The sequence below is a fragment of the Anser anser genome (assembly GCF_964211835.1).
Source record: "Anser anser genome assembly, chromosome: 14".
In the NCBI taxonomy this organism is placed as follows: domain Eukaryota; kingdom Metazoa; phylum Chordata; class Aves; order Anseriformes; family Anatidae; genus Anser; species Anser anser.
This window is the reverse complement of record NC_139735.1, coordinates 18,666,069-18,685,222: the sequence shown is the minus strand read 5'-3', so window position 1 is coordinate 18,685,222 and position 19,154 is coordinate 18,666,069. Positions and strand designations below refer to the sequence as shown.

The following is a 19,154-nucleotide window of genomic DNA, read 5'->3' as shown; positions in this document are numbered from 1 at the left end:
CAAGCTGGACTGCTATTAGTCAAAGACTTAGAATTGGGATTTAGCAAAACACAGGTTCTGTGACAATATCACCAAGCATCATCTACACATACATCAGGTCCATCTTCAATGGTTGTTATAAAGAATAAAGGCCTTGACCCTAATAACGGGCTACAGATTCTGGTACAGAAAGGTTTTCCTGAAAGACATCTTTACACCACTTCTCTGATTTTGAGGTTTTCCTGAACAAAGATTGTGAATTATGTTTCTTAGTACAGAGCCAGATAGTGGGTATACATCACATTCCCCAGAATCTAACACAGTCCAGAGGCTTGCTTTTTATTTCTTTTCCTCATGAATTCATGAAGAACAGAGTCTTTGATCTCCAGAACAGAGGAATACTTTCTGCACCAGGAAAAAGCTGTTTTGTCTACAAGTCTGCCTTCAAACAAACAACAAAAAACAAACAGGAAACCCCACACCCAGACTCCCAGTCACTGGAGCTATTTCACTATGCTCTCTGTTTATCATCTTACAGGGCAAAACTTTGGTGGTTAGAGAGGAATATTCCCTGTTCATGAAGACAAATCTTTTCATGAAAGCATTAATTAGCTTTTATGAAGTCCTGAATGACACAAAAGCTGTTTGGTGAAGCTTGTGAGACAGACTCTTCAAGCTCACAGATTGGTGAGCTGATTACTGAGGGGTTTGAAATATACTACCAACTCAAATGATCTTTAATGATTTCAGTCAATCTGGTTAGGTTATTAAATTTAACAACTATGCAGTAGTCACTAAATATTTTCAAATGCAATAATACTTTTCAATTATTGAAAAATTTAACGCTAGCACTCTAAGATAACCAAATATATAAGCATTAGAGAAGATCAGAAGTTGGCAATCAAGGTCTAATTTTAATTACATGTACTTCATATTAAATCTTGCTGTAAGATAAAATGGTTTCAGAACAACCCTAATTCATTTATATTCCAAAACCCTTGTGAAATGTGGCACACTGGAATCAACTTCCTACATTATTTAATAAAACAGCTCTGTAAATAAGATGAAGTGCAAGTTTTGAAAACAAGGTGCAGGCAATGAGACTGCAATAACCTTTGTTTGCACTTGCAGACAGGAAAACTACATACTTAGCCATCTGTCTGCAGAAATACCAGCTTTTATTCTTTGACTCAGAAAAATACAGTTTTGAAATTGTACCCTGAAACTTCATAGAATACAATAAAAAGTTTCATTTTTATAGCCCTCATACTGTATAGTAGTAAACAATAACAACATTTCTTGGAAATATGAAGATGCAATTCTTCTAGCTCACCCGTTTGCTTTACATCTCCATCTATTCAGACTGCATAGAGGAGGGAAAAAGAATGTGCTTATTAAGAATTTGTATGAGAACAGATTGACCCAAATGTCTGTTACCAAAATAGATTATATTAGCTAGAATGGAGTGTGTTGCTTCCATGCAATCAGCAATAGACATGAAAATGTCAACTCATATATATACATACTGATGCAGGGTAAGTCAAATTCTTTTTCAAGTCTGTAAAATAAACACATTAGAAACACCATGCTTTGTACTATGAACACAGACGATAGCTCACATAGCTCACAAAATAGTATTCTTTGCAATCAGTTTCTTTCAACACTGACCTTTATTTATCACTCTTGGTAGACAACCAAAATAAACCAACCAGTTTCAGACAGTCTCAGACAGTCCTCTCAGGTTCTTAATCATTAAGATTAGGCAGATAGACAGTAAGTATGATCAATAGTGGCCTCTGATAGACCAGTCCAGAGCTCCCTGTGTTTGGTCGAATCACCACTGAGCAAAAGAATACAGCAGCTCATTCTTCTAAATTTAGGATAATATACAATTATGCTTTAAATTGCAATTATAGGGAAAAATCTTCATGCTAAAAAACAGTTCCATACTTGCATTTCTTCTTGGATATAAGAAGGAACCACTTGACATCAAAAGTGCCAAAATGTTGAAGTCTGTGAAGCCAAACCTCAAACACAGTACAATCTGCTCTAACAAAGACGGCGCACCTTGTTCTGTGCCCCCCCCCCGTAACAATTTGTCACTTCAGTGCCAGTTAACAGCATCTCTATAAGGGCACATGGGGGAAAAAGGACTAGTTCAGTCACAGTAAGTTATTTTACTTTTATCCACAGTCTTTCTATAATTAGCCAGCATAGGAGCAGCAAAACAGTAAGATCTGGATTAAATAAAAAGTCACTATAGAGTGGCATCTTAATTATGAACTCCAGAATGTTTCATATCACCATAAAATCGTGGTAAACCAGTAGGTGCTCATTCCGCTTGTGTTAGGAAAGATATAGCAGAGAAAGAAACAAAACAAGATCACAGAATCATAGAATACTCTGTTAAAACATCTGACAATATCAAAGCACCTAAATAGCTCTTCCCCCAGTAAATCCATCTCTCAGTCATCAGCATTGCTGGAGAGCACGTCTAGTTACAATCTTTTCTTTTTGCCTAGCAATCATACCAGCTTTGAGATGTTAAGCAGCAATTTGGTCATTTGGTAACACTATCTGAAGTACCTAAGAAGTACAGAGCATCTTGCAAACTGGAAGTTACATTCCTTTGAAATCTCTCAATTTCAGGACCAGAATATTGTTAAATATTGAATATATATAGGCCACATGTTACTAAATGAGCTCTTCATTATTTTCTAATTCCTAATTATTTTCATTTTTACTAAATGAACTGCAGTTGGAATAAATGTAATGATAGTCTTTCATCACTTCCCTGTGATGATGTTATCAAACATCCCCAGAAGAACAAAGGTGAGACTACCAAAACAGACAAAACTGAATGAGCAATTTACTTTTAGATTTCTTAGTTGACACATTACACGTTGCAATTTAGTAAGAAAGTGTGGTAGTGTGTTTTTTTTGTTTTGTTTCATTTTCCTTTTTTTAAGTATAGCATTTTTCTATTTAAGTGATCTCTCTCATCAGATGCTGCCCTAAGAGTTCTGACTGGCTGATGGATGTGCCAGGAAGTAACTTCTCTTCCTCCCTGCTGTGAGGTGGTAACTGACTAGAGACCCATCACTCACCCAATTTACTTCCCACATAAAATTCTCTCTCAGATCAGAAAATGATACTGTACAATAGGAAATAGGTAAGGACGTGCTGCTACCAGACAGGTTAGATGCACCAGAATGGACTTTATTAATAGTACCCTCTGTCTCGTGCTCAAGACTTAGCTGTGGCCAACTACATTGGGACTTAGTTTCTGGCCACTCAGGTTTGAGCACTTGAGATCTGGGGCTAGGACAAATACTGCTAAAACAGCATCACCCTGTACTGGGCCACTGAGCATCAACACTGCATACTAAAATGGTGTAAAAAACAATCAGATGTGTTACCCAGAAGGGCTACGTACAAAGTAGGTGAAACAGACACTTAGCAAGAAGCTGCTATTAACAAACTTGCTAATTTTCAAATTCACCTGCCCATAAAGTTTTGGTAAGACATTAGTTTTGCTATAAGGAGCTGAAGTTAAGAGAAAAAGGCAGCAAAAACTGTTTGGAACTCAGTAAGGTGGATTTCTTTATTTTAGAAGATAACTAATTTTATAAAAGCAAATTCCAAAATGGATAATCTTTGGACACTCTACTTATAATAAATGGTTTTCCCTTCCAAGGGTTTTCTTATTCTTCATTGGATAAAGGGAGAGAAGCAAATTCTAATATTCTCTGAAACTCCAAGAAATAAAAAAAAAGTGCTAAACATTCAAATTTCGGTTCTGAACCTACACAGTCATATGGAAAAGCTTGACTCTTTCCACTCATCTTTCTCAACCACAGATACTTCTGGCAGAACAGCATGGAATTTGTTTCCACATAAGTGACTGTTGAAGATTCTAGGAAAAATAGATAGGCTTTGCAGTAGTTTGGCAACACAGATTATGTAAATCGTTATTTTATTTTTTAAAATCAGATATTTATCTCTAAAATCTTAGAACAAATGTAATTTACACAAAATTACCTTCTTTGGATTGAATCTTTAGGTAGTATTGTTGCAGGTTATCTGCTTTTAAAAAGCTAGGTAGCAGCATTTCAGCATCTGGGTGGTGATTTGTTTTTTTTTTTAGGCAATCCATACACCCCTGTAGTGATGACTGTAGATTAATAGAAAAGCCTGATATATCAATATTTAGCTCAAGCTATAAGAATTTAAATTGCAGTTCTGGAATTTCACTTTTTAATTTTATCATTAAGTTCAAACGTCATAAAAAGCCACAGATGCTTTGTGTACATAGTTAAAGCCTTTTTACACTACTGAAGTAAGAAGACAGAGCAGTAGGGGAAGAGTTACCTCACTTTTTCTAAGCCTCAATTTTAGATATTTTGTAATCAGGAGAATCAAACTAGAATCTTGAACAAAACCTTAGTACGATGATAAATTTAAGAATTAGAACTTAATTACTGTAAGATAGGTTTTCCCATAAGCTGTGATTTATGGAACTTATGCCATGTTAGCAGATGCATAGCCACTTTAATTGTTGTAAAGAAAAAATATTTTCTTCTGTCAGGTCCAAGTATTTTGTAGTCCTGAATGTGAATAAAGAGTCAACTGGAATCTAAAAGATGAGTGATAATGAACTTGAATTTCCACCTTTAATCGTTTAGAAAAATGCATTAAAATATTTTTGAAACTTGCAGGCGCTCAAAATATTGCCATTACTCTTCAGGATACCTGAATGCACAATGGTGTTCCAGATTTAAGGTGAAGACTCCTTTATCCTCATCATTTTCAGTTCCTTTAATGTAGTAGCATTATGTACACTATTTGGAGAGCAGATCCATGAATTAAAAAAAAAATAAATACTTATCACACTGATAAGTAAGGTTATGTACAATATTTAAATTGCTATTTGTTTAGGTCATAACTCAGGGTGTTTAAGTTCAACAAAGCTGTTTTGTTTGGGAGTGAAGCAGAAGGCTTTAATCTTGCTCGCAGTAAATGGAAATAGGATTTTTTGGAATTTACTTCCATACTTAAGAGTTGGTCCATACTGTCCAAAGGGAAACACTTCAATGAGCTTCAAATCAGGCCACAAACTACTGAACTTCTAATGACCTCATTTCCTGGAAAATTATTTGTAATACTGTGCTAATATGTTCCTCTACTACACTCTATTGGAGATGAGAACATTGAAAAAAGGAGGTATTTTCATACAGATCAAACAATTAATGTTGTTCCAATAATTAATTTCTTTATGATGCACTATGGAAATGCCTTTTTTTTTTTTAAGAAGCTATATTGTTAGTCTGAAACTACATGACGGTTTTAAAGGAAAAAAATCTTCCACTACCTTCCTGTATTTCTTCCTCTCTCTCTCTCTCTCCACCCTCTTCTCTCCCTCCCATAAAGAATTTGAGATTAAACCAAATACATAACTGTATACAATAAGAATTTACTTTGCCTCCTTCTGAATTAACTCAGAGACAAGACAGGTCAGAATCAGATCACATCTCAAATATTCTGTAATTCCTTCCTTACTAAGAAGAAGGATAGGTTCTTATGTGGATTTCAGTGTGTTAACTAACTTCTGTAAATTACAAAATACAAAACCTCAAGTATACTTTTGTCCTATTAATACAGTTCTACAGATTAAAATCTTTCACCTTTCCCTTAATAATAATAAAAAAATCAGTACCTAAACTGTATTTTCTGACAAAACAAAAAAATATCACTTACAAGAGACAAGACCCTAAGCCTGAGAACATCACATAACTTCAATGCAGGTCAATGCATTTGTATGTGTTAAACATAAAACTATAAGTGTGCTGAAAGAAACAACTGTCCTTATGGGGACTGAATCATATGATGTCTACAGTTACACCTGGGCAACAACTATTGAAGTTATACCTAAAAGGTCAAATATTTTTCTTCCAGACCACCTGCAACTTTCCTTTAGTATTAATGACAGATTATGCATTATCAGGTCTATTCCAAAATATTTCATCAGTTATTACTGGCATCATTCAGGAAATTAGGGGTTTCGTGCCCTGATCATCATCAGGAAAGACATCATCATAACTGGAAAGATTAGGGAAAAAACAATAAATTAAAATCCTCACAACTGTTTTGTTAGATTTTCATTGAAGAACACAAGGTATTTCCTAAAGGGACTCAACAGATTCTCAGTTAAATCATCATCATACTTCTAGTGTAGATCAACTACTGATTTGATTGAATCACATTTAAACTGTAAATTTGTTTCATTAAATTGGAATTGCTTATTCATGCCATGATCTTGAAAAAAATTTAAAGACCAACTTCTTAGTGGAAAAGTTAGTGATGGTAGTAATATTTAGAAAAAGTGGAAAAAGAGGAGAGCTTACGAAAAGTGCTATTTTTATTAGATTATTTAATATTTGCTAGCAAGGTAATCACAATTGAGACTCCACCTCATGCATGACATAACTGGATTTTAGAAATTACACAAACAGTTTCAGGTTTAGATGAGGTGGATCTTGCAGAGATTGAGAAAACTCCTCACACCTGTAGCATATACAGAATAGCTCCTAGAAATGGGGATTATAACAGATTTGTATTACGATTTTGTTTTAAGACTTCTGCATAAAGACGTGTATCCAATAAAAATAAAATTCTTTTCCTGACTAAGCTATTTTCATGGATGCTGCTGTTGACTGACCAAGTCAGAAGTTCAAACGACAAAGTGCACAAACAACACCCTGCAAAAACAAAAATGAATCTATAAAATTACCTAAGAGAAGAGGAGAGTCCTAAAGGTGTTATCTTTTCATCTATTGCTGATTTGCACAGGGGTCAGATCAAGTGAAGTATCACAAATTTTGTGAATGTATGTAATATAACTGGACTTCAAAACACAGTTTTTGCTATGTATTAGAGAAGGGGTGAGCCGTCCTTCATTAATGAATTTCTGAAAAGAACAGCTCCCCGAAATCTGTTATTCCATTATATTTCTCAGCTGTTGAATATCATTTACTATGGCATTATATCATGAATAGTTGCTTTTTAAATGCTGAACGGCCATTTTAAATCTTTTGTTTTCTTCTATATTTGCACGAGTGAGAATTGGAAGACTCTGTAACATACACATAGGAAAAACAGCGTAAGTATCCTTTCAAAGGAAAGCCTAATTTTAAGGCTCCTGCTGAATCACTAGATAAGTAATTCTCTAAAATTAAAGGCATGGATATTTCCTTCAGGAAAAGTATTTCATCCTTAGAACAGCAAAATCTATGAACTTCATAGCAGTTTCATGCACAGCCATACTTTTATCTGGCTAGAGCCAGCTAAGCTGAGTCACAGTATTTGATACAAACTCCTGAAATACAACAGAATATAACATCAAGGCTGGCCTAAATTCTAAGCTAAATTTTGATGTACATGCAAAGTTTTTTTTTTGCCTTGAAACCAATGCTTTATATCTGAAGTTGTCAAGAAACAAATACACGTTAAGATAACCTACATTTAAGTTGGTTATATAACATCCATGTTACTTGATTGTTGAAATAAGATTAAATTGTAAAATTCAGCAAAATACAATCCAAGACCAATGTAATTTTCTTTAGATCAAAATCATCATTTTATCATTGTAATTGACTTTGGAAAAAAAATAATAAATTCATATATAATGAATACACATCAAAACTTCAGTTTGATTGTAGTTCAAATAGAAGAAAACAGAAAAATAGTAGCCTGATCATATTCTTGAAATAAGTAGTAACTACCAGACTATATTCCAATAAAATTAGGATCAGACCTCCTAATGAGCAGAAGTTACTCATGCAACCATGTTGAGATAAAAGGGAAAATAAGTTGGGAAGGTCTAACAAGAACTCTCAGGTAGCTAGTGAGATTCACTTATGGTTGAACAAATATCTGTATAGATGGTATTTGCTCAGACAAATATTTTGGTATAATATGGTACCTAATAAAGAGTGGGCACAAAGACATCACTTGTGATAAGAAGTCCACACTTACCCAAATTGGGCTTCTGGTGTAACAACAACAAAAGTAAGTTTCAAAACCAGTGGCTGCCTTGCTAGGAAGTTCCAGTACTTCTGAAACACATCATCAACAACAATCAAGCAGAACAGTCATGTAAATTTCAATTGGTCCAGTGAGCTAAAGATGTCAAACCCTACTTTATTCTTTACTTATGTGACAGGAATTTGGCACACAATGAATAACAAAATAGAAAAGTTGACCCAAATTTTCACAGCTATGGAAATATATGAAGGCCATAAAAGTAATTTTGGTGAGGTAATGGAAAATAGTAAATATTTTTTTGTCACTTCTCAAACATTCAGGCCATCATCGGTTAGAGAGTTTACCAGTGAAATTCCATAAGACATGCTTCTATAGTAAGAAATGAAGTGTTAAACTTCACAGACTGCTATTGCAAAAAAAAATATATATATATAAAGCATTTGTAAATACTTTAAGTGCATATTACTCTAAAACATTTAATTAGTGTCATGGACCAAAAATACATTAATAATAATCAATGGTGCCTAAATATACTGTGTTTAGGAAAAAAATATTCCCATTGCTGTTCTCCAAAACCTTGTACCTTCTGTATGGTAGAGGAAGCTGAACATATAGGCTGGTAACAAAATTTTCAAGAAAAATATCTGATTATCATCTATATTAACTTATTTGGTTATTCCAGTCATTTAATACGACGCATAACATAAGTTTTGGTTGAGTTCTGAAGTAACCTTAAAGGCAAGGTAACCATACATGCCACTGCAGACAATTGTGTAATGTAGCCTCCTCCCAGCAGATGGAGATAGGAAAACAACCGAAATTGAGGTATAGCAATCAACTTCTGTTCAACTAGCTAGATCAGTGTTCTCTCCCTCTTTTTTTTTTTTAAATGCTGTTTTTAAGAAAACTCTGTTCCCCTCAGGTACTCAGAACACATCCAATAGGAATACTTCTGAAACTGAAATACGATAGGGCAAGTATAGGCTAAAGAATGCATGTTACTACTCAATCATTACAACCGTTTTCCTTCCCTTCCCATTTTCTTCTGCAATTTCTCTTTGTCTATTATACCCTGTGACATAGATTATTATTATTATTGCCTATTGTTCATAAACAGGGTCAAATGCTGATTATGTAGCTGAAATGCCAGAAAGCATTTAACTAACTTGTGCAGACTCTTAGCAGCAATATATGAGTGGGGGATTGAAGGGGCTGGCGAGGATGATTAAAAGTTTCAAACACAGCAAAAATTTTTCTGATGCCATGACTAACTTTTGATCCAGAACAGGAAGACTGAGCCTCAGTCACACCTTCCCTCACACTTCTAGATAGGTTTTATGTCACACATTGAAAAGATTTGGATAGTTTCTTTACTCACTCTTAGAAGGTATTAATGCAGTAGTATAACAATGGAAGTGAATGGACACAAATAGACAAATTTCAGAAAGATAAATAGGAATAAAATTTCACAAGAATTTCAGTCAAACATTGGAACAGACTACCCAGAAAATTTGTGCTAACACCTTCCTTGGTGTTTATACACTCAAAAATGAGGTGGATTACATCCTAAGAAAATTGACTTTACTTCAGAGTTGCCTCTAATCTTGGATCAGAGGGCTAGACCAGATGACTTGCAAAGGTTCCTTCCAACACTAATTATTCCATGATTCTGTGAAACTGTTTTCTTACCTCAGAAAAAGAAAAAAAAAAGAAAAAGTTAAAGCTTTCCTTTTTGAAACTAGCAAAAGGAAAAAGTCAAACAACTTTTCATTTTTAAGTTTTCAGAACACAATAGTAAATAATTGGAACAAAGAGGACCAAGGTCTGAAGATCTTTTACTTGTGAAGAAATGGTAGTAAAACTAAAATTTTTGTCTGTTGATAAAATGTTGCTTGTCAGACCATGATAACTGGAATTATTTGGCGATTGCTGAAACTGACAGACATTCAACAATACTCCCACACAGAAAGCATTTTTAACTGAAATTTATCTGTTAAATCTGCCATTGATTTTAAAAATATATTGGGGAAAGCTGCCAATTCCCATGAGGTATTTGATTAGTAATTTTAAAAGCTTCAGTAGACAAATGTTAACCCACCAATAAAGGCTGTCATACAGTAGCACCACAAGATCCAACTGTGCTAGGCACTGTAGCAACTAAGATTAATCAACAGAACTCTGCAAGCTAAATAATATAAATCAGTGAGGCAGACAAATGAGGGAAAAGGAGGAGGAAGGCAGTACCATCATTACCACTGACTAGGAAAAAGCAAAAAAGTTCTTTGCAATGGATTTTGACATTTATGTTGGACAGCAAAACACAAACGCTGATATTCTCTGCATAATTTTTGCTTTTTTTCAGCCTTCCAACAGGGTTTCCTCTTGATCTGTAGCTAATGGGAGCCCAGATAATAACACATGGCAAGCAGCCACTTTCTTCAGAACTACTCTTGAAAGGATAAAAGTCCAAAGGTTTTAAATGCTGATCAGGAGCATGATCATGCTCCTCTATTTAGCAGTCAGTGGGACTGCTGACGACCTAGGACAGAAAAGCTTCAGAAAACTTCAGACGTTCCTCATAAGGAGAAGCCTGAAGTTCTTTGCAGATGAGGTAAAACTTATCCGTTCCTCAAAACAGAGTTTGAGGGAACGGTTTTCAATAAGAAATTTTGTTATGGTCAGAATTTTTCATCCGCCTATTACTATAACTTATCTTTAACCACATGCATGGACTCAAAGTCACACACACAAACAAGTTTTAGTAAGACCAGAGCCATTATGAGAAACTCCTATGATTTTATCAGCTTTAGACTTTTCATGAGGCAAAATTTATACACACTAGTTCTTTCTCATATACCTAGTATTCCTGCATTTGTGTGAGCTTACATGTGCTTGCAGGATCACTCAAATGTTATAACTAGATTAGATAAACACAAATAAGGTGACAATTAATAAATTCAGGGTAGTGAAGATAAAACAGAAGTAGCTAAGGCTTCGAAGACCTAAAACAAGGCTTCAGAGGTAAACTACATTTTGATGGCATAAGAACATACAGAACTTGCACATTTTGGATACAATGGAAGCCATCAAAGTCAACAGTCAGGTAACGTCAAGTAACTGCTAGCATTTTCAGAATATCAATTTTACAGCAAGGGCTACCTAGTAAAAAGCTTAAAAATAACCACAGAAGTGTACTTCACAAAGATAGTGTGATTGACTTCTCTGTTACAAATTTACTGGGAAAAAGCTGTCATATGCAAAAGTATTCATGCACCGATCAGTTTCATCTACTGATCTAGGGATATCTTAAAGGGAATCAGTAACCTTCCCCACCCCCATTTACCCAGGGACTCAGACTTCAGAAAATTAAATTTAGTTTGGGACCATAAGCCTACTATGACCCAACACACTAATTAAAGTGAGAGTCATAGCATCTCTATCTCATTATCTAGAACTACAACATTTGTATAGGTCTACCGCGGCATTGAAGGAAAGAGAAATACTGTTTAAGATTCAATTAGAAATACGAAAGCCATCATTTGTACTAAATAGAAAGAAAAGCTGACACTTCTAAGCAGAAATAATATGCTTACAAAATCGTGTAAGCATTAAGCAATAGTTTTCAAAATGCTATGAATACTTTTGTGAAATGCAGAGAAAGGGTAGCTAGAAAAATTGGGAAAAACAAATTAAAAGGATAAATTACTGCTAAGAAAAAGTTTAGTATATTCACAGAAGCCTGCATGCAGAAAGGAGCACACTGATCCAGAAATAATTATACTGGGAAATAGGATATAGAGAATAAAAATAGCTGCCATTAAACTGTTACTTTTCCTCCAGTTGTCCTAAAACAATGTTTTTGTCCACTGTCTAAGCTGCTTAATCTCATATTTTACATGTATTTAATGCACATATGAAAACATGACAGAGCTGATCAAGATTATATACTTGTATATAAAATATTTTTTTATATCCACAATACATATAAAACCTAGTTAACACAACTGTTAAAATAATTGTGTTTATTGTGTTATTCCATTAAATGGAAAGCTTTCAGGTGAGCCAAATATGTTTTCGGATTGACTTACTTGCAAATTGCAGAGATTTCACTACTATCAAGTTGGCAGGAAGCTAAGGAAAATAAAATTACCAGTAGTGAGGTGGAAGGAGGTGAATAAACTCAGAACAGATAGGCACCATCCCATGCCAGTTTGATAGCAAGCCTTCTCATAAATCTACTAAGCTATAGCTTCACTTGATTGGAAAATACAAATACATTGTACATGTTTAAAATGTTGTGGGGGAAGGTGGAGCAACCAGACATACAGTGAAACCTGAAGAAAAAACTAAATATAACGAAGAGGGATTTTTCTGAAACAAATTGCTCAGTAGTCATTGCACAAATGAAGCTGCAGATATTCCTAAAGTCCTTGACATATAGCTTATGCTACTCCCGCTGTAAATAAACACCATGCAGACTGTGGATAAAAGCACATGATTTTTTTTGTTGTTGTTACAAGTAGATATACCCAATATATTTGTCTTGCTCTTTGTGACACAGTGCAACTGCTGACTTACTTCCTGCAAAATTCAAAGTAGCAACTGAATTCTTTCAGCCATTGTGTACTTCAGATCTAGGGGTATACTGCACAGAAGAGTTCTACCGCCCTCTCTTCATGTTGTTCAGGAAAACAAAGATCTCTTACATGTTTCCCTCCACAAAACTGTACATAAAAATTGCTATTCAGGATCAGACTTCATAATCCTATTCAGTGTTATTTCTCTCTTTGGAAGAATGATTATTATATTAGAAGATAGGAGAGTTCATTAAGTGAGGGCAATATCTGCCTTGAATATCATCTAGACATGAAGAACTATGAAAAACTCACTTGAATCCAGCTGTTGACGTCATGTTCATATATGTATCTTTCTATTCCAAGACAGAAAGGAATATTTTTTCATTAAAATGGAAGTATTAGAAAATTGAAAAACCTCTGATTATTTTATCTATAACAACATTGATCTATACTTTCTTTCACTTTCAGCAGATATCATGTCAAAGAACTTCTGAAAGGTATTTGAAGCAAACAGTTGCTCTTTTTTTTTTCCTCTCTTTCTCTCTTGCATTCTCTCCCTGCCTGATCCCCTTTCTAGTAAAGGCTATAAATATCTAAAAGCACTTATTCTAATTAGTGTTTCTCTATTTTATAACCAGTGAGAAATTAATGATTCCAAGATGCTCATCTGAAAAATATGAATTTATCCACTATAAAAATATTAGTAAATAGCATATACAGTACTGTAAATCATCGAGGAAAGAAAAAATCTGCAATAAATGACAAACAGATTTGAATACTTTTGTATAAGAGAGGCAGATTATTCGAAACTTAAGAATTGAGGGTGTTAAAAAGCAAATGATTAAAATATTAATAGCTTATAAAGCTTTTGTGTGAAATGCACCATGAATGATTTTAGGTTAAATATGTAGCAAATACATGAGCAATCTAATAATATATCTTTATTCACAATTTTCTATATAAAAATTCTGCATTAAACTTTTGAAGAAAAACTACAACTAAATTACATTCTTACTCAGGATTTCATCGGAAGAGAGTAGTTTTATATTTATTGAAAACAACATGTATTTCTGTTGTGGGTTTCTTTTTCCAACCTTAATGTTTTTCCATTTGCTTATTTTTATTTTTTAAATATATTTACACTTAAATAATGCTTACTTTTCACGTTAGGAGATAGTAGCAAGTAGACATAAATGTGCATTCTGAAACTGCATTATACTGGGCTTCATTTGTCAATATTTCAGCTTTCAAATACAATTGACTAAAATAGCTCACTCCTGTTTATAGAAAGGCATTTAGGGATAATCATTATGGAAGCATACATCCAAGTAACTAGCTTTGTGTTCTCTGAAAGGCCTAACAACATTTTTAGAAAAGAAATAAATGTGGCACCTTGGATGTAAATATACAAAGGTTTAATCCATAGTTAATTGGTCATATTGCAAAAACCTAGATGCTTTCTTGTTTAGTTCATTCATTTAATAACCTGAGATCTTTGCAAACTGGTAAGTAAAACTTGAGTTGAGTATAAGGTGCCTCAGAAGGAGCTATACAGACAGGCTAAGTTTTCCAAGACATTTGGAAGGTTAATATTTTACAGTACTGTAACCTTGGTGATGCTCCAATATGAGTAATTATGATATCAGGTACATTTCAGTAATAGTATAATTAATATCCAGATTCAGTGCATACAAAAGTTGAGAGAGAAATGCTGCTAGTTCCACAGGTAAGGTCTGTGATAACTGTTATTTGGACTGTTCTTAATATGCCTGGGAAGCTAAGAACAAAACAGTTTTCTTACTCTTTTTACAAATACAGAGCATTAAACATGCATTTTAATGTTTTCTACAATGCAACCATGTAATCTCCCCTAATAACATCAAGTAACTGTTGAGAATGAGCCTAATTAAGAAACACTTAACCAGCTTATCTCTACCTAGGCAGTCAACATGGAAAGGGTCACGTGTCAGACGGGGTATTTGGGCCAATCGTCTAATGATTTAATACTAAATCATCTCCAACATTGGAAGCTTCAGCAATTTTAATATAGTTAAAGAGAAGATATATGGAGAAATGTTTAAGGATGACCAAATAATCCACATCTAAAGATCTGAGAAATTTTACTTCTCTTTTTTTTTTTTTTTTTAAAAAAATTTCCCCTGCAGAGCTGGGAAGAAAGACACTCAGCCAATAATAACTCCATCAAAATTTCTTTCAAAACCAAAACAAATACAAATTCTTATTTCATATATTTATCTTAATGGATTTCTTTTAAAAATATAATTAGTGCCCCATAGCAAGCAATATTTTAAAAATGGTTTAACTTGTTACTGCCAAACAACTTACTGTTGAACTGAGTATGCAGCTAATAGCGCATAATTAAATGTACAAAAATACAAGCATGTGACTTTGGAAATCAAGCATTTAAATTATGTATTTTAATTACATAACTGTTTCTGAGATAATATATAAAATAGAGACAAATATAGATTAATTAATTTTACTAAAGTGCTTAGTTGAATATCTACAGGGAAGTGACATAAATCCAATCTCTGATCACAGTCAAGGAGTGTTAGCTAGAGGGGATAATACTGGTTATCAATGTGCTTCACAGTTACTCCAGTGAAATATTAATGTATTTAGTATAATAAAATATATGTGACATTTAAGATCTAACATGCATTCATCTTATTCAGAGCTATTGCAATAAATTAACATTTTACATTATTATTTTTTTTCTGACATACAACCCCAAAATTGGCAGCAAACTGTAGGATTCTCTAGACACATAAGAAGCCATCCCGCAACATAATGGTTTAACTGACTCTGAGTGAAAGGTAAACAAGCTCTACTCCTACCCCCTTCTGTTATATTTCACTCTTGTGTAAAAGCAGATATATCAAACTAACTCAAAAAATAAATTAAAACCACACTATTTCACCTTCTTTTAGGTCTAAAATTAAGAGAAGGTATTAAATCATACTTTTAGAAAAAAATCAAGTACAGCAATATACATATCTGAAAAATAAATTCATAAGAAAATTACAAGCATAAAAAAATGAAAAAAAATTAATTTAACCCAAAGTCTGTGTAATAAAATAAGTTTCATTATGTAAAAGTTGGTAAAGACTTACTAAACACACATCTGAAATGTATTTTTGTTTCTTTAAGCTGATTCCTAAATGTGTGTTCCTAAAGAAGTGCACTTGCTTCACTCAGAGCATGAAGAGTCCCTGGCCCAGGCTGCCCAGAGAAGCTGTGGATGCCTCATCCCTGGCAGTGCTCAAGGTCAGGTTAGATGAGGCTTTGGGCAATATGGTCTAGTGGGCAGTGTCCCTGCCCGTGGCAGGGGAGTGGAACTGGATAGTCTTTAAAGTCCCCTCCAACCCAAACCACTCTGTAATTCAAGCAGAGATTTGTAATCAACATATTAAACAGTTATATAACCCCTTGAATCACTTCTCTAAGTTCTGTATCTTGTGCAGTCTCAGACATTTCTACCCAGACAGCTTTACCTTCATATCTAAGACACTGAAATCAAACATGACTTGGCTCCACCTGTAAGTCCTTATAGACTACCACCTATAAACTGAATATAATGGTATGTACCTACTGCCACACAAACAATAAAAGACAAGTATGGATTTACTGGGCTTCTTTCACTGTGAATTTAGGCTTAGCATTCTCCTTATAAAATATATAAAAGGACTGACCTCCAAAAAAGCAGGAATCTTAAGACTTAAATATCGATGTTCACTGATTCTTGAAATGTGAGGAAGAACTGTTTTCTTTGTAGAAACCACCTCTCTCTTGCTGCATAGTTTCTGTTCAGCAAAAAGAATCACCACCATGAGTACTGTTATATAATCACAGGGATTACTAATAATTAACACCATTGAATTTGCAAAACTTCACCCAATTCAGGTGCAGTGAACTTGTGTTGTCTAAGCCTTCTACCCCAGGTGCTGCTGCAGGAGAAGGGTTTCCTTCCCACCTTGTTGCATTTTACACCTGTGCTGGAAGCATACCCAAACAATCATAGGACCACCAGGAGCTGGGTTGACAGTCACATACAGAGAACTTGCTTCTCCTGCATTAGGACTGAGATATTTGCAAATGCAGTCAAGATGGCAGAATTCATGCAAGATCCAGAAAAAGAGAACATGTACAGTGGAACCTGTTACTCCCCTACCATAACCATTTTGTCCTCAGACAAAGATTAGTATTCCTGGCAAATTAACGCTAAGTCTCATTCTTTAGTTATGAAAGACTGTGTAACAATTACCTATATTGAAATAATAATCAATGATTATCATCAGATACAGTTAACATAACCTCATAAATTAGACTTGTTTTTCTTATAGTATTTCTGAGGTATGAAAGAATGTTTCCTTTTAAAACCGGACTGTCTTTCAAACATACAGTGAAATCACCTAAGAAAGTTATGACTGCATAGATGAGATCACCAGGAGAACCAGCAAGGTTCTGAAAAGTAAAATATTCCTTCCCTTATGCACTTACAGTGACCACTCAGCCATCAACTCTGCTTTTGATGACAGTGCTTAAAAACGTGACAGAAATACAACAGAACCACAGGATGACACAGCCTGGTAAACTATACTGCTGTCACACTCCTGATTCCTCTCCCTCTTCACTTGAGAACAGGAAACAGTTACTGGCGTTTTACTAAGAGCCCTGTTGTCCACTGGTACTGAAAGAAGGCTGGTGTCACAGATGGCAACAATGCCAACAAAAGAAAAAGGTCTTTCAAGAACTGAGGCAAAGGATAGTTATGCAGCTTAATCCTGCCTGTTTCCTACCACGTCTGTTTTGCAGTGCTTCAGCTCTATAGAACAGTGAAGGAGCCTATGGCACTTGAGTTTGCTTTAGGTTATTTGAAGATGGTATAGATATGAGGCATCTAGAGATATCCACCAGCTTCCACAAAATGATTCATAGATTCATATTTCCCAGAAATGCTTCAACTGGTATTATGTCCAACAGAAATGTCCAACAGAAGTTTCTAAGGAACACAAGAAATTGCACAATACTTGTATCAATTTCTATGCTACGCAGCCAGTTCCCCTTGTACTTTGGGGCGTCCACTACATACCTACATGGTAGGTGGGACAAATACTAGCAGCTGAGCAGAGGGCTGTCTCACACCTTTCAGAATAATTTAATGATGAATTTCTTTAATTTGCTGCCCAGTAAATCTGCCACAGGTAAGCTTCCTTATTTACTGAAGCCTTTATGCTAGACTCTACATTGAATAATGTCAAAGAAACAACCCAAGATTTGGAACAATATGCGATGGCTTCTGTTCACTTGGACCTTTGATTTTCCTGGACACAAACCAAATTCATATTCAAGCTCTCATGAATACAGGCTTAAATCTTTAAGCATTTAATATATAACAATAAGAATGTAACTGTAGAAATATTTGCAGGTCCATAACAAACTTGTACTTCCATATTAGAAAACAGCATTTCACCATGGCTGAGCTTCGTACAGGACAAACACGGCTTGGCCAGTACATGTATGGCCGTGTGCTCCCTCAGTCCCATGTGCCAGTGCCCCGTGGTGCAAGATACCAGCCTGACCAGCTGGGAGCAGACGGCTCAGCCCCACGCAGCGCTGCCAGTGGCAGGGCGGGAGAGCCGCACACGTGAGCCACGCTCTCCTGGAGGACTTTTGATGACAGCAGAAGAAATATATTGAAAGGATAAACAGAGTAGAGCTAACACCGTCCTGTGACAGAAAGATGACTAAGAAAGAATATCAATCTGGCATGTGTCTCATTTACTCAGAACTGTACAAGGATAAAACTGTTTTTACCTGGATCTCTGCTGTATATCATCTAGAAAATGAATTTCTTCACTGGGAAAAAAAATAGAGCTCATAAAAATAAACAAAACAAGCAAAAAAACTATATATATATATACATATATATATATTTATCACAAATAAGGGATTTTTTAAAGAATCCTTTTCCTGTGTCCCTTCAAATAATTTAGCAATCGTACCCTCATCATAAAAACTTATTTCTTATCTAGCATGTAGATGCTGAAGAGAAAGAAATAGGAGGACACTTTTCTGTCAGGGGTTGAACAATTAGCATTTACAAGATTAACTGCATTACAAGACTAACTGCAAATACTAGAGACTTAGCTGCAGTCCTGTAACCTTTGTGCAAAATTTGTCGTATTTTAACTTGCTAGTTGCCAGAGAGACATCAGTCAGAAAAGTTGTTTTCAGTTCTGAATTGCTCAGTTTGGCGATGTAAACAAACAAGTTTCTCAAGCAGTTTTCAGCTGTTGCAGAACTCATCTAATTTTCAGGAGTAGTATTCCCAAATGAATCAGAAATACCATCTTTCCTTTCAGTGTTAATGACATCCTACAAGGTGATAAAATTAGCAACTGGAAAGTGTAATCCTGCAACCACACTCCTCAATTTGCAATTCACATCCTCCAAGCTGTTGTCCAGTTCATGCCACTTTCTCAACAAGTTTCCAAACTGTTTGCTTGCTTATATGCTCAAAGCATATGTTGC

General features: G+C 34.8%; 1 long non-coding RNA gene across 1 annotated transcript in view; it reads right to left on the bottom strand.

Annotated features, from left to right (window-relative positions):
- Positions 1 to 16,462, bottom strand: part of LOC310881226 — a 34,706-nt gene extending 18,244 nt beyond the window's left edge. Inside the window, exons 1-2 of the long non-coding RNA XR_014572240.1 lie at positions 16,313 to 16,462; positions 8,014 to 8,093 (exon numbers count right to left, since the gene is read on the bottom strand). This is a non-coding gene — a long non-coding RNA (uncharacterized lncRNA). The remainder of the gene's footprint in view (positions 1 to 8,013; positions 8,094 to 16,312) is intronic.
- Positions 16,463 to 19,154: the final 2,692 nt, after the last annotated feature.